The sequence below is a fragment of the Trachypithecus francoisi genome, unplaced genomic scaffold, assembly GCF_009764315.1.
Source record: "Trachypithecus francoisi isolate TF-2019V2 unplaced genomic scaffold, Tfra_2.0 Lachesis_group13, whole genome shotgun sequence".
NCBI lineage: Eukaryota > Metazoa > Chordata > Mammalia > Primates > Cercopithecidae > Trachypithecus > Trachypithecus francoisi.
The window spans coordinates 3,076,982-3,102,350 of NW_022681458.1; the positions used below are offsets into that span (position 1 = coordinate 3,076,982).

Genomic DNA, 25,369 nt, shown 5'->3' on the forward strand with positions numbered 1-25,369 from the left:
CGGGAGGCGGAGGTTGCAGTGAGCTGAGATTGTGCCACTGTACTCCAGCCTGGGCAATGGAGCGGGACTCCAAAAAAAAAAAAAAGTGAAGGAGAACGGACGGGGCAGAAACGATCAGGAAAAATGGCAGAGGAACATGTCTCCGCGTTGAGGATTATCTTCAGATTATCAGGATAATCTTCAGATTAAAAGGGAACATCAAGTTCCAGGAAGGAAAACAAGAGGAGGGGCAACCCAGCTGAATCACCAAGAAATCTCTGGACTCTAAGAGTAGGGCAGCCTCCCACGACTTCCAGACCTAGACAACCAGCAGACGTGTGCTGGCTTCCCACGAGCTCACCATCCCCACTCAGTGACACTCCCAGGATGTCCAGAGTGTCGGTGGAAAGAGCAGGGCAGCCCGGAAAGTCCATACCCAGGGAGTCCAGGGACCATGCGGGAGAGCGAGAGAAGCAGTACAGCCGCAGAATGTGCACCGCTCAGCGGCTGCTCCTGGGAAATTCCCCTAGCAATGCCTTCCGTCCAAACGAAAGGTATTCCTGGGGCTACTCTGTCTGCAAGTAAACAACAAAAGATGGGCTAATCCCCCAGTGCAAAACATGCAAATAAGAATGTTGGGGAGAAGGAAACGGGCTGTAAGGAAAATCTTGAGAGGCTCACGGTCAACTGGAGGCAGGAGTCCAGGGGGTGTACAACACCTAGAGCTGCCGGTCACACTGGGCACATCTGTGGGTCCCTGGTCACCCCAAGCTTCCGTCTGCCCAGTCACACAACGAATAAGGACAGCAGGAGTCAGATGGACACCAGGCAGTTGGATTCGTGAACTCACACTCTTAATTCTCATGCTGTCGGAGTTACCAAACTCACCCAAGGTAAAGCAGGAAACCCAAATGTAACCATCAGGCACGTGGACCAGGTTACCAAAAGTCTGTATCTATGCCACAAAGAATAATAAACCTGCTTGTTTTATAAGAGAATTAAATAGAACTTTCTATAAGCAGACAATTCCCATCTATATTAAACTATTCCAGAACCTAAAGATGAAGGACCACTTCCCATTTTATTATTTATTTATATCTCTTTCTTTCTTTTTAAAGACTTTATTTTCTTGGAGTACTTCAGGTTCACAGCAAAATTAAGAGGATGGTCCAGAGATTTCCCATACACCCTCTGCTCCCACCCACATCCAGCATCCTCCATAAAAAGACAACACAGTTTGGACACCTGATGGCATCAGAACCAAAGGCTAGAACGCTGCCGCCTGTGAATCTAAATACAAAAAATCCTAAGACATTAGCAAATTAAGTCAAGTCAGGTATTTAAAGAATCAATTCCGGATGACCAAGAAGCGTTTATTTCAGGAATACAGAACGTTTACCATTCGGAAATCTGTGAAAGGAGGGACGGTGAGGGCATGCCGGGATGGGCACGGAGAGGGGTGTCTGCAATTCCAAGGCTGGGTTTCCTGAGCCGTCCCTGAGACGGTCCCCAGAGCCTGGCCCCAGTCTGAAGCCCAGCTACCACTCTCTGTGGCGCAGCCTTGGGAAAGTGGCTTCACCTGTCTAGCTCAGTTTCCACCTCTGCAAAACACCTAAGGAGGGTCACAACAGGACGTGCTGCATCCGTGCTGTGAGGGCTCAATGAGCCACTTCACCGGAAAGGCTTGGCCTTGCCTGGTCTATGGTCAACATGCGTGTCACCAAAAGAACAGGAGCCCAAGAGGGCAGGGAGCTGTTTTCTTCGCCAACTGGGTCTAGAACAGCTCCTGGCACCTCGTAGGTGCTCACTAAATATTTGTTGAAAGAGGGACTACAATGAAGAGCCCAGAGAGAAACCAGCAGCTGAAGCCTTAGGGATACCGGGACCGTGCAGATCAAGCAGGTGGCTCCCGTGGCCAGTGGGCACATGGCTTGGCAGGCCGAGGCCAGGACCGGATAGATGATGGCCAGGGCTGTAAATACCAACAGCAAAGAGGCCAGTAACACTGGGCCATGCCAGTTGGACGCCGGAGGGCAGCAGGGCACAGATGGCAGCCTCTGCCCACCTTCTAACCCAGGCACATACTATGTAGGGGAGGAGTCCTCGGTCACATTGCCCAACCACCACACGGTGCCAAGGGGCCCACCAGGAGCCAGCGCTGGAGCTGCCTGACCACAGGCTTCCAAATAACAAAGCTGCAGCCGAGTGAGCCTGGGCAGACAGAAAGGCCACAAGACACAAGGACCGGGACCCTCTGCCAACTTCTCCCTGGGCCTCCCCTCCAGGGCTTTGCCCACCCAGCCCCCACCCCAACAGAAGCTTCAAAGCCCTTAGCACAAGGGCACGATCTGGAAGGCTGGGCCGACATGGATGTCTTCTCCCCACAGTGTGAGAGCACTCCCCCCCACCTCAGGGGAGAGGAAGGAGAAAGCAAGGCCAGCCCCCCCCCCCCAGGGCAGCTGTGCCCAAGGAGCTCTCGCCCACACTGCACCCACCCTGAGCTGTGTCTCAGGAGCGGCTGGCGGGAACCTCCCTTTTGTACCAATCCAACAGACCCAAGCGACCTCTGCATCTACAACAGCATCACGGGCATTCTAAGTTCTTGCTACCCGGAAGTTGGTCCCCCGACCAGCAACAGCACCATTCCCCGGGAGCTTTCAGAGACGCAGTCTCGGGCCTTGGAGCCTCAGAATCAACATCTGCACTTTGACAAAATCTCCAGTTCTTCTAAGATGTTTTTTGGGCAGAAAGACGAGGCTCAACATATCCGGCCTTGTCATTTACCTCCTGTGACAATTCAGCCCTGTTGAGAGGGATCAGCTGAGGCTGGGCCATACTGTCACACAGCTGGTTAGAGGCAGGATGCTCCCTGCTCGGGGCTGGCCCCACCCCCAGCACCCAGGCCCCGAGACTGCGTTCACCAGCTGCAGTTCCTCTGAAGGGCCCTGACATATCCTCCAGCCCTATTGAGACAGTCTCAGGCAGGCAGGAGGGCCTGGGGCAGGCCGGACACTCAGTGGACACAGCTGTGCACCCAGGCCGAGTCCAGCCCTGTGGACCATGCCTCAGTGATCACCCACCCAATGGGCAGACATCAGGGTGACAGCAGCAGGCCCCGTGGGGACTCTCGGGAGGGTCCCTCCTGCTCTGCCGAACGGGTTTCCTTGTTCCATCTGGGTAACGGTTCAAAGAGACCATTGGCCACCGAGGGCCGAACGGCTCCGGGGAGGCTCCCAGCTTGCTGCTAGTCTGGGCTGGGATGGGCAGTGCCAGCATGAAGCTGGTCACCTCCACCCCAGAGCCTCCTCCCCAGTGCACTGTCTTTTTGACAAATGCCTTATCCAGAGGCGGGGGAGGAAATGCAGAGTGCTGCTTTCATGGTAGAGAGTGTGACGCCTCCTTCCAGGCCACATATGCACAGCGAGCTCTAAGCAGGGCAGGGGACCTCGGAGGCTGAGCAGCTGAGCACAAGGCTGGCCCTGAGTAGGAGAAGCCACGCGTCACTAGGAAGCCAGGCACCAGGGTGGCCTGGGTTGGTGGGGCCTGGCATGCCAGGAAGCCAGCTGCCCTGCCACCCTTGCTGGGGCTGGGTGCTGTAGGGGAAAGGTGGCAAGGGGGGCCCACTTGGTAAAAAGGCAGGTGTCTTTGGGGGTCAGGCTCCCCTCCTCCTGGCCAACCTCTGTGGCTCCTCCAGCTGTGAGCAAGTCCTGGAAGCTTGGGGCACACGGGGACAGGGGGCTGTGCAGAGGACAGAAAATCACAAGGGAAACAGCAAAAGCTTGCCATCCCCCCTTAGCCCCACCACAGGACCGTCCAAGAATCAATGTCTGCAACCAAGGCAGAAGTGTGGCAGGAGGATGCAGGGACACCATGGCTGACGGCGACTTTCAAAGGGGGCATTAGAGGATTTGGTGAATATTTCTATGGGACGATGATGAGGCTAAGAGGAAAGGGATGTAAAGCAGGCTCTATTCTCTCTTGGAAGCAAATGGGAATCAGGAAACAATCGGAATTCTGAGATTAATTTGTTTTTCACAACATTCCCCTGAATGGCTGTGCCAGGGTGCCCCTCACTCCTTCACCCAGGTGCCTCCCTCCCCCTGGGGCTGTGCCCACCTTTCTCCACACTGAAGCAGTGACTGTTACAGGCAGGACCCTCTGGTCTCTATTTGCGGGCTCTGAGTGGAAGCCTCTGCCATGTGATTCTCAGCAGGCCAGTGAGTGACAGGGAGGCCACCACGTGAGTGACAGGGAGGCCACCACATGCCCATGGTACTCCAATAAATGGGCCAGAGCTAAAATCCCAGAGCATGTGTGTGTGTGGCAGGGGCTGGCCCCATTCCCCTCTGGAGAGTCAGGCCTTCCCAGGAAAGACTGCATGGGTGAGATTCCCTCACTCACACCCCAAAGTTCCCAGGACCCCCCAGAGGATGAATGGGTGTCTGCTGGTCACAGAGAAATGGACTAGGTGCTGCCTGCTCTGAGCTCTTATGGGGCCTTGAGGATTTTTGGGACAAGTGGCTCAGGAGGCGGTCAGGTGGCAGCCTGATATTAGAGAACCAGCTGGTGACTTGGGATAAGTCACACCCCACCCCACGTTTCTGTGACCCAGGTTCCTCCATCTCTGAAAGGACACTGCTCAGCCAGGCGGCCTCCAGAGGGACCTCCAGCATCACTAGCTTGAAATGGGGTCCTGCACGGTGCCTGTTATTCCAGCACAGCCTGGTGGCCCTGGGGATAGGGGCCTGTTTGCTCCCCATGCTATAGATATCTCCCATGCTCTCTGCATCCCTCTCTGCTTTGATGGCACCCCAGGCACGCTTTCAGATGCCCCACACACGGGGCATTCGCCGTCAGGATGTGGAGGGCCAGTAGGCAGGGTGAAGTCAGGCGAGGACTGCCGAACCCGTCTTCCGGATCCCGCCCCTCTCTTCCCGCTTCATGACTCATGCCTCTGACCCCGGCTTGCCTGCTGCGCCTGAGAAGGAGAAATCCTGCTGGGAATGTGGGAATGACCGTATTTACGACGCCGGGGCTCCCGGTGGCTATTGGCCTGGCCTGGCCCCTCCAGGGGAGCAAGGACTTCGCGCCAGCTGGAAGTCAGGCTGTCTCTCTCCCTCAGCTTGGGCTTGGCTTCAGGGACTCAGGCTGACTGTGCTTGGAATGGCCTATCTGGCAAGGAGGAGTCAGCCCAAGGAAACCAGGGGAGAGGGCGAGCTTGTCTGCAGCGGACCAGGCCGGCTCCCTCCTGCTTGGGGCCCCCAGCACCACTGTAGGAGGGGCCACCCTGCAGAGCCGCTCCCTGTCCACCTGGCAACCCCCAGGCTCTCCAGGGCGGGCTCTGCAGGGGCTGAGGCTGCAGGGTCTGACCCATCCCTCAAGATCCGCCCCACCCTCTTCTTCTCTGCGAGACCTTCCCGTTTCCCCATGATGAGCGTCCTGGGAGCACTGCCAAGGGACCCCTCCCAACTTTCAGAGATAGCGAGGGCTGGCCGGCCACGAGAAGCCAGATGGCAGAGCATTCCACCTCTCCTAGTACCTGGGGCCTCCAAGTCCAGGAACCCCTTAACTTCTCCAGATGCCACCAAATTCAGTCTCCAAATAAAACCCAAGAGTGGAAGATGGTGGAACACAAATTGCCCTGCAGTCACCCTTTCCAGCTGGTGGTGCTGGACGCCCCTCTGGAGGCCATCTGGCCAAGCAGTGCCTTTTCAGACTCAGAGAGACTGGGGCCACAGGAAGGTGAGGAAGGGCCTGACATACCCACCAAGCGGGTGCAGAATCTCCCCCAGAATATGCAGGTCAACTAAGCCCTGGGCTGCAAATACCTTTTGTATCCACAGCACTGATACACTGGCCCAAACCCGGGGCATGAACTTTACAAATGTCTTTTCGCAGAACACATGGATTTCTGAAGACACAGCCCTCCCAGCGACAGCAGCAGCAGCAGCAGCTAACAAAAGTGTGGACAGAAGGGCTGCCGGTGAAGGGCACTCTGCCCAACGCAGGCATGTGAAGACGAGTAGGACGAGGCCCCTTCCTTAGCCAGCTCACAGTTCATTTGGGGAGACAAGCAGCAGAACAAATCACTATCACAAAACTGTACTAGTAAGGGTATAATAAAAGTACATTCAGGTCTGCAACAGTCTTGCTATAAAATATAAATATATTATAAATATAGGTGATGACTGCAAAAGTTTTATTACAATAAAGAGATTACAAGGTCCACAATAAACATACAGGGAAGGTGACAGTTACGTTTCTGAGGGTTTGGAGAGCTCGTTACAGAATTCGGGATTGCAGCCAGGTCTTCAAGGAGGTCAGTTCCGGTTGAGAGGGATGGAAGGACCTCGTGGGCACAGGCAGAGATGGGAGGCACAGCCAGGAGGGTGGGGAGAGGGAGTTGGGAGTAAAGAGAGCATTGACTCGGGCGGGGGGGGGGGGGGGCGGGCAGGAATTGGCAGGACTCCCCAAGGTGACAGGGAGGCTGGGAAAGGTTCGGGGGTCCACAGACACCATCAGATCTGCCTGTCAGAGATAGCTCTGGCTGGCAAGGGACAGACTCCAAAGTGGGGCCTGGGCAGGGCGGCTCCCCCAGTGGCCCAGAGGGAGGCCAGGACCACACGGAGACAGCAGCTGTGCAGGCAGGGCGGCAAGGGGCCACCCACCAGACACAGTGACCCACTGAGTGTGGGGGTGGCGAGGGGCGGCTGAGGGGTCCAGCTTGGATGGCTGGGTGCATCCTGACCCAGAAGCTAGACTCAGTTCTAGAGAGGAGGAGTTATCTCGGGGGCAACAAGACCTGTGTCAGCCACGTGGAGCCGCTGGAGTCCTCAGGACACCGTGAAGGGCACGTCCATTCAGCAAAGGGACATGCCGGGAACCCCAGAAGAGGGTGGGGGCTTCGGAGGCCAATTCTCCAGACTGAGGCCAACTTTATTCTCCCCTGGGAGAGAGGAGGAATCGGCACAGAGGTGGAGATACTTGCTTTGCTAGGATTTGAACCCAGGCCTCTGGATTCCAAAGATGGGCTCAGATTCCTGATCTACACCTCCATCCATGGCAGAACTGGAGGAGGCAGATACTTAGGGGCAAGCGGAGGGGGAGGCTGGGAAGAAGGTGTCTGGTAGGAGAGGCAGGGCCGGGAAGAACTGACACCAGAGGGTGCCAAGGGAGGGCTCATGAGCGCCACCCCCTGCTAGCAGGAGGACCAGGCGTCGGAAAGATCACCAGGGTCTAGGTCTTCAGAAGGGCAGCCTCAGCCGGGTGCAGGCTGCTGCAGAGGCCGGGGGGTCGGCACTTCCACACATTTGATGGAACAGCGAATGTGCCAGAAGCTGCGAACAATGGCTGCAGGCGCTCGGTGTTTCCAGAGTGCTGGGCCCCAGGCTGTATATCTGGGATTCGGCTGAAGGCTCTCAACCATCTCACGCAATCAGTGCTCCCGTGTTCCATGTTCTGAGCTTGAGCACACGGAGGCTTTGAGAGGCAGGAAGCCACTCTGCCCAGGGAGCGGAGGAACAAAGCCCTGGGAATTAAACCCAGGTGTCCAGGCTCCGGGGCCTGTTTTCAGAGTGGCGAGGCACAGGCTGTGCTTTTGGGGAGTGCAGAGCCTGGAAAGTGTGGCAGAATGATTCTGGGACTGTCTCCCTTGAACACATTTTAAATGGGGAATATAAAACTGTTGTGAATAATTAAACAATGCTGACCATAAGCCATGTCTGTAACTAAGGCCAGTTTTTAGTTCTTCAAATTAATCCTGAAAAAATAGGCCGTTTTTAAAATGCGAAACTGTTTACAAGAATAATTCTACTTAAATCTATTTCAGTGAGCGGTCTTTTTTTAAATGCCTCTGATAAAATAAACTACTTTTGAAATTTTTTGCATCTATTCACCTATATTCAGAAGAATGCAACATCCTAAGGAATGGCAGGAATCCTACTATAGTTCAATGCCGGGTCCCACAAATCCCTGGGAACCCCGATTTCAGCTGAAGGTGTGGCAGAGGTGCTTTTAGGCCTGCAGAGCTGGAGTTTCTGGCAGAGCAGCTGGGAGCACGGTTAACCAGGTCTTTCTGCAACAGGGACAGGCCTTTTGCTTCCCAAGCTCTGGACTCAGTTACTTTTAGCCTATTTCAGATTCTGCACCACATGAATAAAACGGATCTCTGTTGAGAAACACATCATATTAAGAAACCAACGAGCACACACTAAGTGTTGAAGACTTTGCCTCAGTTAAGGTAAAATCAGCTAGTGGAGGCCTGTAGTGGTGACTGAAAAAAACATATTAGAAGGCCGAGCGCGGCAGCTCACCCCTGTAATCCTAGCACTTTGGGAGCCTGAGGCAGGCGGATTCCTTGATTTCAGGAGTTCAAGACCAGCCTGGGCAACACAGTGAAACCCTGTCTCTACTAAAATACAAAAGAATTAGCTGGGCGAGGTGGCGGGCGCCTGTAGACCTAGCTACTCGGGGGGCTGAGGCAGGAGAATTGCTTGAATCTGGGAGGCGGAGGTTGTAGTGAGCCGAGATCACACCACTGCACTGCACTGCAGCCTGGGTGACAGAGCAAGACTCCATCTCCAAAAAAAAAAAAAAAAAAACCCATACACACAAAACAAAACAGACAAACAAACAAAAAGGCATATTAGAGGGAAAAAGTAAATTTCAGAGGCAGGACAGGGTGAGTGAACAGCCCAGGCTGGACAGGCGACCGGGGAAGGTCCTGGCTGGTGACTGGCGAAGCACCTGTGTGTCTTCTCCTCACGTGTAACACGTGGCGCAGCACACATGCACCCGGGCCATGGCCCCCTCCTTGTGCCGCTCTGCATTTCCACCTGGACCTCTGTTTCCCTCTGTCCTGAGGCGGGCGGGCTGTCAGGTGTCTGTGTTCCACCGTGGGGTGAACCAGAGTCTCACCAACTGAGTCCTGGGGAAGGACTCACCCTTCTGCTGGTTGCCTGGCTCAGCCCATGTAGAGTCAGGGACACAAGGGCAGGTGGGAGTGGCGGCTGCAGGCGGGTTCCAGTCCACACACCCGCACGTAACAGAACACAGAACCCGCATGGCTCAGCAGCAAGCGCGAACTGAAGAGGAAGGGGTAAGTGGTCAGCGGCTCCACGAACGAGCTGCAGGGCTAAATTTCTGTGGTCCCACCTTGGGTCCCGTCTTGGGCAGGTGCATAAATACAGCTTGTCCTGCATAGCCCAATATCCTCCCACACTCAGTGGCTGCTCATTCACACAGAAAGACATCCCCACGGACTCCACAGACCCAGCGCTTGGGTCTCTAGGGGCAAACAGAGGAAGGCAGTGAGGCAGCAGAGACACGGAGAACAGCAGGGTTTTTGGACTCAAGCCTGGAAAATGTGCAGGCCTCTGTCTTCCCAGCTTCCAGCTCCCAGAGTGAGGGTGCTGTCAGCCAGCCAAGGACGACCCCTGACCCTCGAACCTCCATGCTCTCTTGTCTCGAGGCCCCCACCTGCCTTTCAGGACCTTGGCCTCCTCCTGGGGGAAGCCATTCCCCTGTTCGCATGCCTCCTAGATCTGCCAGAGGAAGGATGTTTGCCAGACTCTCCTCTCACCCTCCAGCTCCCCCTACACTGGAACACAGACACCTGGGAGCCCGCAGGCCTCAGGACAGCACAGAGAGACACACAAGTCCAGGACGAAATGCAGACCAGCACAAGGAAGAGTCCATGCCAGCCAATCCCCAGGTTCCTTTTGAGGAGACACACAGGTGCTCGGCCAATCATCAGCCATGACCAGTGATATCTCCACCGGCTGCAGCGAGGGCGCGGGGCCCAGAGGCCGTTGACAAGCACAGCTCTGCTGTCCACTGAGAGAGGTTTACCAGGAGTCCGAATGCTCCCGACAGGGTCAAGGTGGCCTCACTGATCCTAAGAGCACCTGGAGCTGGGGACGGCTCTGGAAAACGTGTTGGAGATCTCTTGCATCAGACTCTAACAAAAGGCTGCAATTCCTGACATTTCATTTTTGAGATCAGACTGCGAATATCACGATCCACAAATCTAATCAGCGTCCTCCTAAAAGTGGCGTGAACTGCAGAACTGAGAGCCGGGCTGGGCCGAACCTCAGGGGATCCGAGAACGGCAGTGAAAGTGCACAGATTCTTATTAGCCCACAAATAGCTGGCAAGGTCCCGGGGTGCAGGTGAGAACACACCGTGGCATCTGAGAACTTGAAGGAGTCAAGTGTCTCAGTGCTGTTTGTGATGACGGTGGGTGGAACAACTTCAGTCCTGGAAGGGCAGACCCTGGGAGAACAGGTCCCCCACAGCCTTCTCAGGCTGTCTTTGATGTGAGAGCTTAGAGACTAATCCCCCTGCCCCAGAAGACTCACAGCCTCAACGATCAAGTAAAGAGATACAGAAATATACCTATGATTACTCAATTTGTAAAAATTCGACATTCCTTCAATAAAACCCCATGTTTATAAACTGTAGCATGCTCCAACAAGTCTTATGGCATTTGTTTTTATTTTCAACATGTTTTTGAATATTCTGTATTTTCCTAAACAGTGAATTTTTCTTCCAGAACTAGCAAATGACATGAATGAGAGTGAGCCACACGTGCACACACATTTCTGGTCATGCTTCTGGAACAAAAATCCTAAGTGGGGAAGGTTCACCCGGATTGTGGCTATAGAATGCGTTCCCTCTTTTTTACAAGCCTTGTGCAATCACGAGCTCTCAGTGGCCATCTCCTAAGCTGAGGATGCCTTCATACCTGATGGGGAGGTGCCGGACTTTCGCCCAGGCTCTGGAGGGTGCCTGCCCTGCCCAGGCCGGGGTGAGCTCTTGCTGTGCCGGTCCTGCAGAGCAGCGGTCAGTGTCTGTGGGGATACAGCCTGGAGTGGCCACAAGCATAGCAGGTGGCCTGGTTGACCCCAGCCCAATGGGCTCCTGGCTGTGTGGCATCCCTGGTGCTGTCACCTCCCTGGCCGTGTGCAGAGGCCAGTGCAGGACTTTGCTCTGGACGCTCCACTGCCCCAGGTGAATCTCGCTTTCCAGGGATGTCTTTGAGAATGCATCCTCCACGCAGCTCTCCTTGAAAACTAAGTCCTGGGAGCAGGCTCCCCTTGGCGCATTTGCACTCCCTGGGACCTCTGTGAAAGCACAGGCCGGGCTGGGCAGCCTCCACCCAGGCAGCTCTTCTCTCCAGCAAGCTGGGCGCCCTCGTAGACAGGTGGGTTCTTACACTTACATATCATCCTTGGCAATCCATTTCTCATCTACAAAATGGGCTGGTACTACCTGCCCTGCAAGGGGGAGAACACAGTAGCAGGTGCTTACTTCATGGTAAGAAATCTGTAATGAATGCACTGAGTATCAGAGCATCAGAGCAGTCATTTACAAATGCGGCCACCAGCCTGTGAGGGGTGGAATTCCATTCCACGTGACGACTGCACTGGGGCTGTAGAGGACTATTCACTGCAGCTTAGATAACTCAGGTAACTATGAAGGAATACATACAAATACAATTTTCTTTGAGATGAGACAACTCAGCAACAAATACCTACCATGCACAGAGTGCGCACGGAGCTCTGCTCCGGACCCAAGAAACACAGGGGTGGCCTGGGGAGAGTGTGGGCTCTGAAGTGCAGGCTGGCAGTGGCTTTAGGGTCTTTGGTATTTATACACCTGGTGTACACATATTTATACACACCCACCATCCACAGTCTATGTATCTATGGTACACACATGTATATATGTGTGTGTATATGTATGTACCATATATACATGCAGATACTCATATACACACACTGCTTCTATAAGAAGGGCCACCCTTGTCCCAAGTTTGCCTGAGTCATGATTTACTGAGTTCATGGTTTGAGGGTGGAGATTTTACACTCACATTGTTCCTAATCAGTCCACGATTCAGAAGTGAGTGTAATTTGGGGAACTGAATGACAGTCCTATCAAACCTGGCTCTTCTTTTGGGCTGGACTTCTAAGATTGGCTCCAGGAGTCCTCTGTGAGATCCAGGGCTCCAGGGATGGCCACTTCCTACTCTGTGATGCCTGCTGCCACTCTGGGAATGTGTGGCTAGGACATGTCCAAGGATGACACTGCAATTTTTTTAAGAGAACATTTACAACCACTTGCATGTCAAAGAACATTTCCAGTCTCCTCCTCTCTGCTGGAATCAGCCTGGGCATTCATTTGTGGGAATCTTACATGCACATGTGACATGCATAGCTGTGTATTTTTCCAAAGATTCCCATTTGCTTCTTCATGAGTTGCAACAATATTCCTCAGCTTGAAAGTCAGAAATGACTAATTTTAGGTGAAATACAGCAGAGCTAAGATCTAGGGAGCCTGAACAGGACTTTGCCGTTATTATGCAAGCTGAGTAGTGAACTGAAGTCTCCAAATGCTTGCTACAATATTTCTGACTAAACCAGGGACTATGACTCCTTACGCAGGAATCATCCTTCCCTTAAATGGCCATTTTTAATGCATGTAATTACCATTTAAACTTCATCTTCACATCCTAGGGTAATTTCTTTTGCTAACACAGACCCCATGAATATACAGAGTGGTGTCAAAGTCGATGTTTATAAGGGAATCCAGCCATCTACTTTCAATCCTTGATCCAGAAATCCACCTCACTCCTAGGTTGTCTTTAATCAAGCTTTGTCAATAAATAGATGTGATGCAGATGTTCTGTGCAGTTTTAAAGAATTCAGGTTGAATCTGCTTTAAAACAAAGCACTGCCCTGCAATCAAACAAGAAGGATGAAAGTGAGTAGAGGCAAGAATACTTCAACAAAACCTGAAATCGAGACAGGACTCTGAAAACAGGGCAGTAGACCTTGAGCCAATGGTAAGAATTCAAATAGCGCTTAGGTAAAGTGCAAAATGGTTACATCTCTCAACATCCTAACATTCGAGTTACTTGAAAGAAATCTGGCATATAGAGCCACATTTCGTAAATAACACATGAAGCTACAGTTACACCTTGGGAACATTTTGTGATTTGTAAAAAACTTGAGTGAAAAGTGCCTTTTGGAACTGAGCTCCTCTCACATGAATTTTAAATGCCCCCCCCCCCCCCATTTCACAGGCAAAGTCCACCTGCATAAGGTTTTCAGGACAACACGAGAAGCAGCTGCGGGTTATGAGATGGTTTTCCTGCTCATGTCGGTGCTGTACCAGGCAGAACAAGTTAGGCTTCACGCTGCAACACAGAAGCCCCTGAATCTCAGGAGGTTCATGCAGCAGTCATTTGCTTCTTGCTCATCCAGGTTGACAGGGACTCTGCTCCATGCAGTCAAGAAGGGACTCAGGCTGGTAGAGCCTCCACGGTCTTGAGAACCTGTGGCCTCATCTGGCACTTGGGGCAGCAGAAGAGACCTGGCCTCCTGCACACAGCTTCTTCCGTACGTTAGCCTGGAAGCTCTGCCGAGGCTTCCTCCCAACGCTCATTGGCTGGAACTAGTCCTATGGTCCTGCCTAACCACAGGGGCTCGGAGGAGCATGAAGGGAGAAAGTCGCCTCTCCAGGGGACCACCAAGTCTGCCTCCAGGGCCAAAGCAAGAGTTTGAAAACAAAGGATTGTCTAAAACAAACAAAAAGTAATTTATAGATGGCATTTGAGGAACTGATAACTTAATTGCACTAATTTCAGCCAAATGCCAGGATTTGATTCCTAAAAATGCCCAGGGCACCAGAATCTGGCCAGAGGAGTGTAAGTCTCATGTGGAAAGAGACGGAGAGAGCGAGATACTGAATGAGCCCATGAAAAAGCTTAACTGCCCAACATCAACAGAGACAGAGGATTCAATTGGTAATGAGGGAGTCACACTCATTCAGTCACCTTCATGGTTTATTGAGATGATGTGGCGGGGTGGAAGAGAGGAAAGGAGGGTTATTATCGGGCACCCCTCTGTGTCCTGTTCCTCCTCTAAAGGGAAAGACACCAAGATGGTGTTGGTGGTGTCGCTGGTGTGCAGGCTCCACTGGGCATGAGTACCCCTAGGAGCTCAAATGATAGAGTCAGCACCGGAGTCTCTGCTTCATGGTCCAAGACATTGGTGAAGATTCCTTTTCTGAACTTGAAAAAAAAAAAAACTCCAAGATGCATGAGTGGATTCGCCTTTCCCCGAAGTCCTCTTGTGGCATCTCTGTCCTGGGTTGCTGCAAATGATTCAAGCGTGTTCTTAGCCATTACTAATGTGCTCACTCCTGCCAACGTTTCGAGGGCTGTCTTGGCCACACGCTGCCTCCTCTTCCTTTTCGCTCTCTTTGGTAGCAGAAGGTTTGGCAATGGCACCATCATCCAGAATCTCCTCTGGTGGGAAGAGTCTCTTGTTACTGGAAATCTGTGGTGTGAACAGAGCCCCCACTGCCCAAACACAAGGCCCTTCCAACGCTGCACTCCCACCTGCCCTCCCTCTCCACCCTTCGCTCCACTCAACTCGTAAGAATCAATCACTCACCAAGAGGAAGCCTGGAGCCTCAAACCTCCCATGTCCCCGGGACTCCAGACAACAGCCTAGAAGTGTACTTCCTTAGATTTGGGGTGAGGTGAGCTCGCGTTGGGGAAGGGAATACCATGTACACATGTGCTCATCTTTAAGGCACTAGCAACCCTTATGGCAACTTCTGAGAGGAAAGTCGCATTCTCCCTCATACTGTGTACGAGGGACCAGAGAAGTTTCATAAATGAAACTTTTAGCAAACCAAAATTTTGGATGCAGAAAGAAGCCACTTTTCCCCCAAATAGTCCACCCTCGGTTGCAGGTGTTTGAACTGCTGAGTTGCAAACGTAATTAACGCTAAGAAGAGCTCTGCCCTGGGGTTTTTGAGGGGTTTTTGGTGCTTCAGAAGATAATGTTCTTTCCCTGAAGCCTGGGACTCAGAGCCCAGTAGAGGGTCAGGCAGTCATCGTGGGAGCTGTTCTGTTGTTTGTAGAACAAAGTTCACGATGCATTTTATATCTTAGTGAGAAAATCATCAGTAATTTTTTTTTTTTTTTTGAGATGGAGTCTTGCTCTGTCACCCAGGTTGGAGTGCAATGGCGCAATCTCGACTCACTGCAACCTCCACCTCCCAGGTTCAAGTGATTCTCCTGCCTTAGTCCCCCAAGTAGCTGGGATTACAGGCGCCTGCCACCACGCCCAGCTAATTTTTGTATTTTTAGTAGAGACAGGTTTTCACCATGTTGTCCAGGCCTCAGCACAGCCCCTGGGCCTTCTCTGGGGGGTACAGACTGGAGGTGGTGAGCTCCAGGCTTCAAACATCTCAAAGTGCTGAGATTACAGGTGTGAGCCACCACGCCTGGCCAGTAACGTGATTTTAAAGCTAAGATTACAAATATACTTTAAAATGTATAAAACCCATTGGTTCCCTTTAAGATGTGATCCCGATGAGCCTTCCAGTAATACTCCTTCATCTCTGCAGGGCTAGCCAAAGTGTTTATAATGTGGCTTGCAGGACTCTTGGGGCTCCTGATGGTGAATTTGTACCATCACTCTCAGTAGCACCCGGAACCTCTCTGCTAACAGGTACCAAACACCCACAAGACACTGGTAAGGTGCAGTGTCTAGGACCAGACATCTTCTGTGTGCTATAGCTGATACAATAGACATCAAGCACAGTAGATAGCCAGCAAGAAATAGCAGACTCATCAATGTACATTTCTGGGCTGATTCTTCCGTTGGTCAAATGTGCACTATAAAGCCACAAAAGGCCAGTTTTTCTTTTTCTACCACTTTGCCTGGACTAAGTAAAGCAAGCTGAGTCAGGCAGCATGACGGCTTTGGCCAGGTACCGTGTGGCACTAGAGGAGAGAGGGAAGACTGACCACCATCCACGGGAGCCAGGCCCTCCAGCCCACAAGCGAGGCAGGGCGGGAATCGGGGTTCTGCTGGGAAGACTCGGCCACAGGGACCTTGAGAGGGAGGGGGCACTGCATGTCCATAGTGGTGCAGCCTCCCCGCGTCTGCACAACCTGGGAGGGCACTGAGGGCTGAGAGGTATGAGAAGGTGAAGAAGCCCCTAACGGACCAGGGCTGACCCCCACCCGCTCCAGGCTTCTCAGGAGAAACGTGTCTCCACGAGCACGTGGACATTCTCTTCCATGGGGGGACGCTCCACTGATGCCCCCTGGCCTCCTCTGCCCCTTGCCCACACCACTCAGGGGAGCTGGAGTGACCTGCAGACTGGTGGGTTTGGGAACAGTCAACTGTGTGAGCGCAGCTCAGCCCTGGAATCTTCCTCTGGAGCAGTGAGCCGGCCCCAGGGAGCAGGCACTTCCTGGCCATGCTTCCGGAAGGCTCCCTGTGCTCCTGACCTGGGGGAGGCCTGTGAGGTACATTTTTGCCAGCACTGGGGGCTGGGTCTGCTGGACCGTGGGACAGCAGCAGCCGGACCCCTCCTCTGAGCCCTTCTCCATGATACAGCAATGTTCCGTGGGTCTCGCCTCTGCTGCCTGCCCCAGCCCCCCAGCAGGTGTGAAGGTGCCGTTCTCACCTCGCCTGCCCAGTCTGGTGGCCTGCGGGCGGCAGCCACACCCTTGAACATGCCCATGAATCAGACCATGCCTAGAATCTTGTTCTGGGGCTTAAACCTGGACATCTGTGACATGGCCAGGCAGGGGAGGGGGAGAAGCCCTACATGGAGAAGAGCCCCAGATTGAGAACATGCCCACAGCTTGAGGCCACTCGCATGGGAAGCGGCCAGGCCCAGCCTCACCTGTGCCACTTGCTGTCTGGGGACCTTGGCCTAGTCTTGGCCTTGCTGGGCCCTCACTTCTCCAGGTAAAGGTGGGGAGCGCTGACTCAGAGTCTTGTGATCCCACACCCAGGAGCCTTGGGACCCCTGGGGCAGTCTTGGCAGCCTACTGGCACTTGAGCCCAGGCACAGTCAGCAGCCAACGACCCTGTCTCAAAGAATTGGCTTGTAGGTGCCGGCCGTGTTATTCCCAGAAGATGTTCAGCTGCGTGGGCACTCGCGGCGCCTTCTGTGGAGGGGATGAACTTCGTGGATGGATTTCCGAACAGAGGAAGGCTGGAAGAATTCGGATTAACCCTAGGGGAATTTGGATTAACCCCAGGGAAAAGGCCAATCACATTTAATGCAGAGGAGAGCAAAGGACGGAAACCACAACGCCGCTCACGGCTCTGGCTTCGCACAGCGACTCTGATCGGCCATCAATTACTGAAGCCTTGCAGATGCAGAAGGAGAGAAAAGCCACAGTTATGTGCATCTTACAGCTGGGAAACCAGCAACAACATAACCCTGTCAGCTTTTCATTCCTGAAAACCGCCTCCCTCTCCACAAGGCACGGAATCAACATGGTCTTCCCCAGGGTCCTCTCAGGATCCTCGGAGCTGGGAATTCTTCTTACTCAACTCCCTCCGTGTGCTCAGAGCCCCTTCCTGGCCAGGCTTCTAGAAAATTCCTCTGCTCAAATGCTAAATGTTTTCCCTGATCTGTCTTCAAAATCCCCATCCTTCTCCTTCTATTGGAATTAAAGGATAGGGAGTGATAAGGCTGGGCTTGGGCCATCTCCATCTCACTCTGCAGCTCTGGCGTCTCCTGTCCCTTCTTCCCTCACTTTCTGTTTTTTTCTCTCCTTATTTTTCCTGTTTAATGTCAAGCGAGCCAGCTCAGCTCCTCAGAGACGACCAGCTACAGCGGCAAGCGCGAGTGGATTTTAAATCAGCAGAGAATTTTCAAAATGAGCAGTTTGGTGAACGGAGCCCATCTGCAGCCCTGTGGGGCCCTGGCCGGCTCCCACGGTGTTCATGGATCCCGCACGTCTCCACGAGGATAAACAGTCCACGTGGGGCGACTGCCTGGGAGGAGGAACTGTCGCCAGCCCAATCCCGGTAATAAAACAAGAGTCACGTAAACACCGCGGCTGTCCTCCAAGGAACTTCAAGCACTACCCTAGTAAATAAAAAAGCAGAAAATGGAGGTTCAGAAACGCAAAGGCCCTGCTCAGGTTTCTAGAAGAATTCACAGAAAAACAGAACCTAGAGGAGAAAGAATCATGGAAGAAACATTCGTGTCCATCTGTCCCCTAAACTGGAGGGAACGATGTCAACAGCTGCCCTCAAATCAGGAGGGGCTCAGACATCTGCACCCTGGACCACATATCCCTGACCTGCATCCATCCTGGGGGTACACCTGGACCACGTCCACCAGCCCCTCTGCTCTGACTGCCCCAGCTTCCAGGAGAGCAACCCAGAAGCATCCTTTGATTTTGTTAAAAGAAGCTTTGATCGTGGAGGACTTTTAAAATCGAGATATCACTTCCCAGGATTCCAAGCAGATAGGCTCCCAGGAAGTTCCCTCATTATGGGACAAAAGGAATCTGTAAGTTACAAACACAGGTAACTTTGCTCCTTTCAAGAAGGAGTTTTCCCCATGAATTTAAGTGTTTTTACAGATCATTAACTACTGGTCTGGAAGGCAGGGCACTAAGGCAATCTAAGCTGGAGTATGAGTCGGTGCTGCCTCGGAGGCCAATCGGAGTCGAGGTGAAGAGGCTGAAATGATCCTAACATGAGTCAGTGTTACCCCAAATTAAATTTACACATGCTTCTCCAGAGCTGTCTGCTTTGTAAGGCAGGGCACCCTGGCACAGCACGGGACACAAGGCGTTTGCATTTCTGTCCAGGCTGCAGTCTAAAAGTGGAAAAAAGTACTGATCTGTTTTCCAGCCACCACCCTGTTGAACGGACTCAGAGGTTTTGGGTCCAGTTAACACAGGTAGGCACTGGATGGGCTGGAAAGAGGCCGGGGACTCCCACGCTCTCAGGAAGCACAGGACAGTGCACTGTGCAGACAGCAGACCTTCAGGCTCAGGAGACCTAGGCTGCTGCTGGGAGAGGAGGGAAAAGAGCGCCCCAGGGAAGAGAAGGCGAGTGGGGATTGATGTATGAACAGGGACCTGGGAGCCAGAGGCCCAGGGTTAAATCTGACTTGCCATGTGCCCCTAAACAAGACAATGAGACACAGAGAGAGAGAGAGAGAGAGAGAGGGAAACAGAGTCAGGCAGACAGACAGGGACACAGAGACAGACACACAGAGAGACACAGACAGAGGAAGAGAGACAGATGGAGAGAGAGACAGGAAGAGAAAAACCAGGCAGTCCCTTCATGGAGTGGCTGTGATGCCCACGGGCTCTCATGGATGGAAAACCCAGGCACACAGCAGGTGGCCCCTTCTCCTCCCTAAAGCCCTCGTCATGTCCAGTGTTCCCATCTGAAGGCCAAGTGGCTTCTCCGGATGACATTTCCTTACGTAGGGATTTATAGATGCAGCAGTCCCGCTGGGACTTGGGCTGTGCAGGACTGCAGACGTGAGAGACACTCAAGAGGGGCCGAGATGGGGACGCAGACAGCTCAGACCCAGGACACCAGCCCAGCCCAGCCAGAACTAATGCTGGCACTAATACCAACACGAATGCTAATAAATACTAACTAATACTAATAAATACTATCACCAACACTAACACTAATACTAACAAATACTAACACCAACATTAATACTAACACTAACACTAATAGATACTAACACTAATACTCACACTAACACTAATACTAATAAATACTGACACACTAACACAAATACTAACACTAACACTGACACTAATAAATAGTAACTAATACTAATAAATACTAACACTAACACTAACACTGACGCTAATGCTAATAAATATTAATACCAACACTAACACTAATATTAATAAATACTGACACTAACACTAATACTAACAGTAACACTAATACTAATAATACTAACACTAACACCAATGAATACTAACAGTAACACTAATACTAACAAATACTAACACTAACACTAACAGTAACACTCATACTAATAAATACTAACACCAACACTAATACCAATAAATACCAACACTAACACTAATACTAACAAATACTAACACTAACACTACTACTAACAGTAACACTAATATAAATACTAACACTAACACTAATACCAATAGATACTAACACTAATACTAATACTAACACTAATACTAATAAATACTAACACTAACACTAATACTAATACTAACACACTAATACTAATACTAATACTAACATGAATACAAATAATAAATACTAACACTAATATCAAAACTAACACCAACACTAATATTAACACTAACACTCACACTAAATAATGCCCTACAATGTTGGCAGCCCAGAGCCCTGTGGAGGCCCCTGTCTGCCTGCAGGGCAAGCACTCTCCATGGGAAATTCATTCCCCCTGGGTTTTGAGCCATGCCCTAGCTGGCAATCATAGCAGGTCCTCTGCATAAACTATCTCTGCCTCTCCCTCTGTGCAGAATGCTCTCTGCACCTCTGAGTGCTGGTCAGTGCTACCTCCTCTAGGAAGCCCTCCCTGACCCCATCACACTAGGACAGCCAATCATGCCCTTCTGCAGGTCCAGGGAACTTCCCACAGGTACTGCCTGCACGGAGCAAGGTCTGGCAGGGCTGTCCATGTCCACAACCCAACAGCTGGTGCTTGACCCAGGACGGCCAGGGGATCCTGCTAGCCACTAACTTGACACTAGACTCCTGGTTTCCGAGCGAGTGATTTGCAACACATGCCTTCCTAGCTGGGCATGTCAGAATAGGGGGTGGGTAGCCGAGCAGAGCAAGGAAGGGGCATTTTAGGAAACTCCACGAGTGACCCTAGGAGTGGTGAGTGTGGCCTAGTGGCCAGGTAGTCCCGGCGGGAGGGAGGTGTGCATTTGCTGGACAGGATGACCACATGACCCAACAAGTAGAATGAGAAGCTTTGGGAGTGAAAGGGGCTCTATTAATAATCACGATTGGAGAATAAGAGGAAACCAGAACAGTCGTGGGCTGATGGGGAAGGACTGTCACCTTTTCAAGAGGTCATCCACTTCTGATGTTCTACCCCCACCTCCACTGGGCCCAGCAGAGCCCTGATTATTGGTCTCATCAAGAAGGTACTGACTCCAAGCCTCTCTAAGACACATGAGTCTAGGTAAGGCAAGGTCAGAGCCCCACCAGGAGGGGCTCACGGTCTCAGAGGGGCAGAGTCAGGCAGGCTGTGTGTCCACCCAGGACAGCCGAGACAACGTCAGTCAGCTTGCCTTTTGTGCTTGCTGGATTATTCTCTGTATAAAGCATACATGCGACGTGATATTATACAATTAGAATGTTTTAAAACGATGGTCTCACTTTTTATCCTTGGGTGTCTGAGCCTTCTGCACGATTACATGCCCTCACTTGGTATGTTTAATTGTCTGAGTTCTTACCGCAGGCTCCAACATTAACACTTAAAGAAATATCAGAGCAAAGTCACCTCCTGAAGGTGGAGGGCTATCAAGAGAGAACACACTGAGTTTCCCGCTGAGAGCACAGACCCCCCACTGCTGGGGCAGCCTCCTCTCCTCTTCACTCAATTTGTCCCCATGGTCGCAGACAGCTATTAGAGCCTGTGTTTTGGAATTAAATCTGTGCATTGCTACTGTTCTCAGAGAAAGGTTTGTGTTCTGCGTCACCTCCTGGAGGAATGAACTCCAGGTTAACATGAGGAGCACAACTTCAAGGGGGGAAAAAGATCAACAGGGGCTGCTACCTGCACCATGCAGGAGCCCTACAGTGAGCGGTGAGAGGTGACCCGCATCCCCCCAGGCTGGCCTCTGACAATCACCAGGACCCAGGATGCCGAACAGGTCTGCAGATTCCCATGGCCTTAATAAGCTCTGGAGGCCCCGCTGCGCTAGGGTGAGGAGCCGACTTCTTCTTTTTCTCATGACGCTCTGGCGTTTACACTCTCTGGTAGCCATTTAACTCTAGATTAGAAAACTGTAAGAAAAAGTAAAGTGTAACAATAACTCTAAAAGGCAAGAGTGGGTTGCCTGCAAGCCAGACCCAGATAAGTGAGCCTTGGGGTGGCTGATGTCCTGGGCCCCCATTGGTGGCACCGAGATCCAGGGGTTAACTATTGAGTTGCTGGTGCGTGGACGGGGAGGGGTACAGCAGGGGAGAGGGCCACCATGGAAGCTGTTTACCAACTAATAGAGAACATCAGCCTTTAACAACCTCCTGGGCTGTTCTTGGGTGGACCTGTACAAAACCAGTCTCCAGATAATTCCTTTTTGGAATTATGCTTTGCATAATCCACCGTCTTCATGGCCATTGTCTCCTTTACCCTGTACCTGAATAGGACAAGCATCATGGTTGTTTCTGAGCTCTCCACGGTTCCATTTCATTCCATTTTCTGCCTGGTCCCCAGTGCACCCAGTAATTTCAGTATTAAAATTCTGGATTACAGTCCCTGGTAGTGCAAAACCTCTCTCCTCATTTTTCTTTTTCATAAGTGTCTTGGGCGTGTTTGCTCTCTTAGTCTTCCAGGTGCACCTGAGAATAATTTTGTTGAATTAAACATGTCATTAAATATATAAATTAAATTGTAAAAGAAATGATATGTTCACAGTAATATGTATTTCCAAACAGAGTCCTAATAAATAAAGCTTCTCATTCAAAAAATATTCTATTGGACTCTCTAGCTAAGAGATTTTTCTTCATAAAAGTCCTCCATATTTCTCAGTAAACGTATATAAGGGATCTCATAAGCATAAATATTTTTGTTTGTGTGAATGACATCTTTTTGCTTCATTATATGATTGAAATGCTTATTGCTAGTGTGTGCGAGAGTGCTTGTGAAAAATTATCTTCACTTAGCAATTGCCTTCAGTTTAAATTGTTTCATTTGTTCTAAAGATTTTCAAATGATTTCTTTTTTTTTTTTTTGATATAGGGTAGAGACTGTATCATTTGTAACATTTGTAGATGTCCTGGTAGACAACTGTATCATCTAAAAATGTTAATATTTTTATCTTCTGCTTGCCAATAGCCCTATCTCTACTTCTTTTCTTTTTCATGATCCAGATAGAATCATTTTTTTAAGTTTGAGACAATGTTACAAAAGAGTATACTGGCGGGAGTCCTGCTGACTTTTATACAAAAGACTTGAGCGCTACACAGCCTTTTTGTGGCTGTTGTTTTGAGATGGAGTCTTGCTCTGTCTCCCAGGCTGGAGTGCAGTGGTACCACCTCAGCTCACTGCAACCTCCACCTCCTGGGCTCAAGCAATTCTCCTGCGTCAGCCTCCTGAGTAGCTGGGACCACAGGTGAGCGCCACTGTGCCCAGCTAATTTTTTGTATTTTTAGTAGAGATAGGGTCTCAGCATGTTGGCCAGGCTAGTCTCGAACTCCTGACCTCAGGTGATCCACTGAAGGTAAGGAAGAATCTCTTTATGATAGCTTATTGAGATTTTAAACATCAGAAAGGGAGGTTTTAATAACAGAAATATGTTAAATTTTTCTCAGATGCATTTTAGTATCTCTTGAATCGATTCCCTTTATTTCCCTTTTTTGACTATAGATGTGCTTAATTGCATAAATGAATCCAAGAATCTGAAAAATTTGAATGCTTTTGACACATACTGCCAAAGTGTGTCAAAAACCTTTCATAGGCATCCGAATGCCCTGATATTCCACAAATATACCCACCATCTTCTCAGCGTCCTATTCTGTTGGCATATTGCTAAGTGTACTTTTCGTGTATATCATTTACCTAGAATTTAATCTAAGCTCCTACTGAGAGGCAGCTTCTCCCATCCCTGACAGGTTTTGGTAGATACCACCACAGATGCTCTGGGAGGCTTCCTCATCTTTATTTTTTCTAATCTAGCTGCTGCCATGTTGGGGACTGTCCCCAAAGGCAGGACTTTGTCTCTGCCATCACTGCACCCTCGGCCTGACACAGCAGTGGGCTTAATAACTGAGTGGACAGCTCTAGAAAGCACAAGGCATTTACCCAGACAAGAAGCACCTGGAGCCTGCAGTCTCTTGTGGGTCCAGTTCAGGAGACACTTTGTAGTCCTCTTTTCCCCTAGGTTTTACTCTTTCTAATTTCAAACTCCTTAGGAGTAAGGACAGTTCTGAGCTGCTGAGAGTCCCTTAGTGCCCACTGCAGAGGCTGCCTGGGTGCCTGACATGATTTCACTCTAGTGGGGCTCAGCTGTCCCCAAACTTCCAGAGTGGCTGTGTGGCCATCCGCCCTCTGCCCACACCCACCCAACAGGGCAGTGACCGGTGCACTAGGAGGATTTCTGAGAAGCACAGCTCACTGCGACACAGATCTCCTTTCTACCAGGGTCCTCCACATCCACCGCTAGTGGGGTGAGGATGTGAACCCTGGCCGGGGCCTCGGGGTCCCCCGCCCTCCTTGCACCCTGGCGCCTCCTCCAGCCCTGCTGCATAGTGGAGCCCCACGAGCCACAGGCTTCCTCACCCCATTTATTTTTTCTCTATTGCATCAGAATCTTCTGAAGTCAACTTTCACTGGGGACAGAGCTGTGCTATTCCAGGGGTCTTTGCCAAGGATCTGTGAGGTAACCTTTCCATCTATTTATTTGTCTTTTTGGAACTTGGGGACAGGGGAGAAATGCGAAGAGACCCATGACCCCCAGAAACTCGGCCGAGTGACTGACATCATGGGAATTTGTCTGGCCTGATTTATGGCATTCCCGTGACCCCGGTCAGGGAGCTGAAGTTCACAGCACTTTCTTGGCTCCCATCTGTTCGTAAACGTCCAGCCCACTGGAAGCCAACCTCTGTTACAAGGTGATGTGCAAGTCTGCATAGCTTCCCAACAAAGCAAACCAATGCCAGGACGTGAAAAACAAAGTCACAGAGGATACACCCTTTATTGGGATGCTTGACCAGTGTCACATGGACTTCTAAATTTCCTTTTCTTTGATCTTTTGGCCGAATCCATTTTCTGCCAGAGAGGAAGCTGCTGGAAGCTCAGTGACAAGTCTGACCCAGCGGCAGCACTGTTGGAGGAGTCTCGGAAGAGGCCGTTTTCTTCTTGGAGAAGGCCCGCAGCTGCACCTTCTGTCTCATCTGTGGTCAGGGCTCCTTAAAGGGCTGAGTGTCCACCATGTATCACCCCAGAGAAAAGAAGGGAGCTGGGTCCACCGTAGCCTCAGACAGTGATGGACTCCAGATGTCCAATCTCTTCCGCCAGGGCTTGCCCAGTTGGGTCAAACCATTTAAGAGATGGGAAAGCTAATGAATGAATGTATTTCATATTTTCTGCATTGTGTCTTGAGTCTTCTGGTAGCAGGAGAAAAATAAATCCTTCCAGCTGTGCCTGCTCTGCTGTCCTTCCAGACTCTGCAACCAGCTTCCTCCTTGGTCAACTTCATTGTTTTTGTTCCTTTGTGCACTCTATATGAAGTCATCAACAGAGTCTGGAAGAGGACACATGTTCCACAAGGAAGGGGCCAGTGAGGCAGAGAGGGAGGCACCAAAACATAGAACCTCACCCCTGAGAACTCACTTGCACATAAAGGACA

General features: G+C 51.2%; 1 protein-coding gene across 2 annotated transcripts in view; it reads right to left on the reverse strand.

The window, feature by feature from the left end:
* Positions 1–25,369, reverse strand: part of TWIST2 (twist family bHLH transcription factor 2) — a 60,489-nt gene that overhangs the window by 8,921 nt on the left and 26,199 nt on the right. Inside the window, exon 2 of one of the 2 annotated variants that reach the window (XM_033229662.1) lies at positions 10,455–14,290. The exons of the other annotated variant lie outside the window; for it this stretch is intronic. The gene's annotated coding sequence lies outside the window, so the exon portion shown is untranslated. Of the gene's footprint in view, positions 1–10,454; positions 14,291–25,369 lie in introns of those variants that run through there. 2 annotated transcript variants of the gene reach the window in all.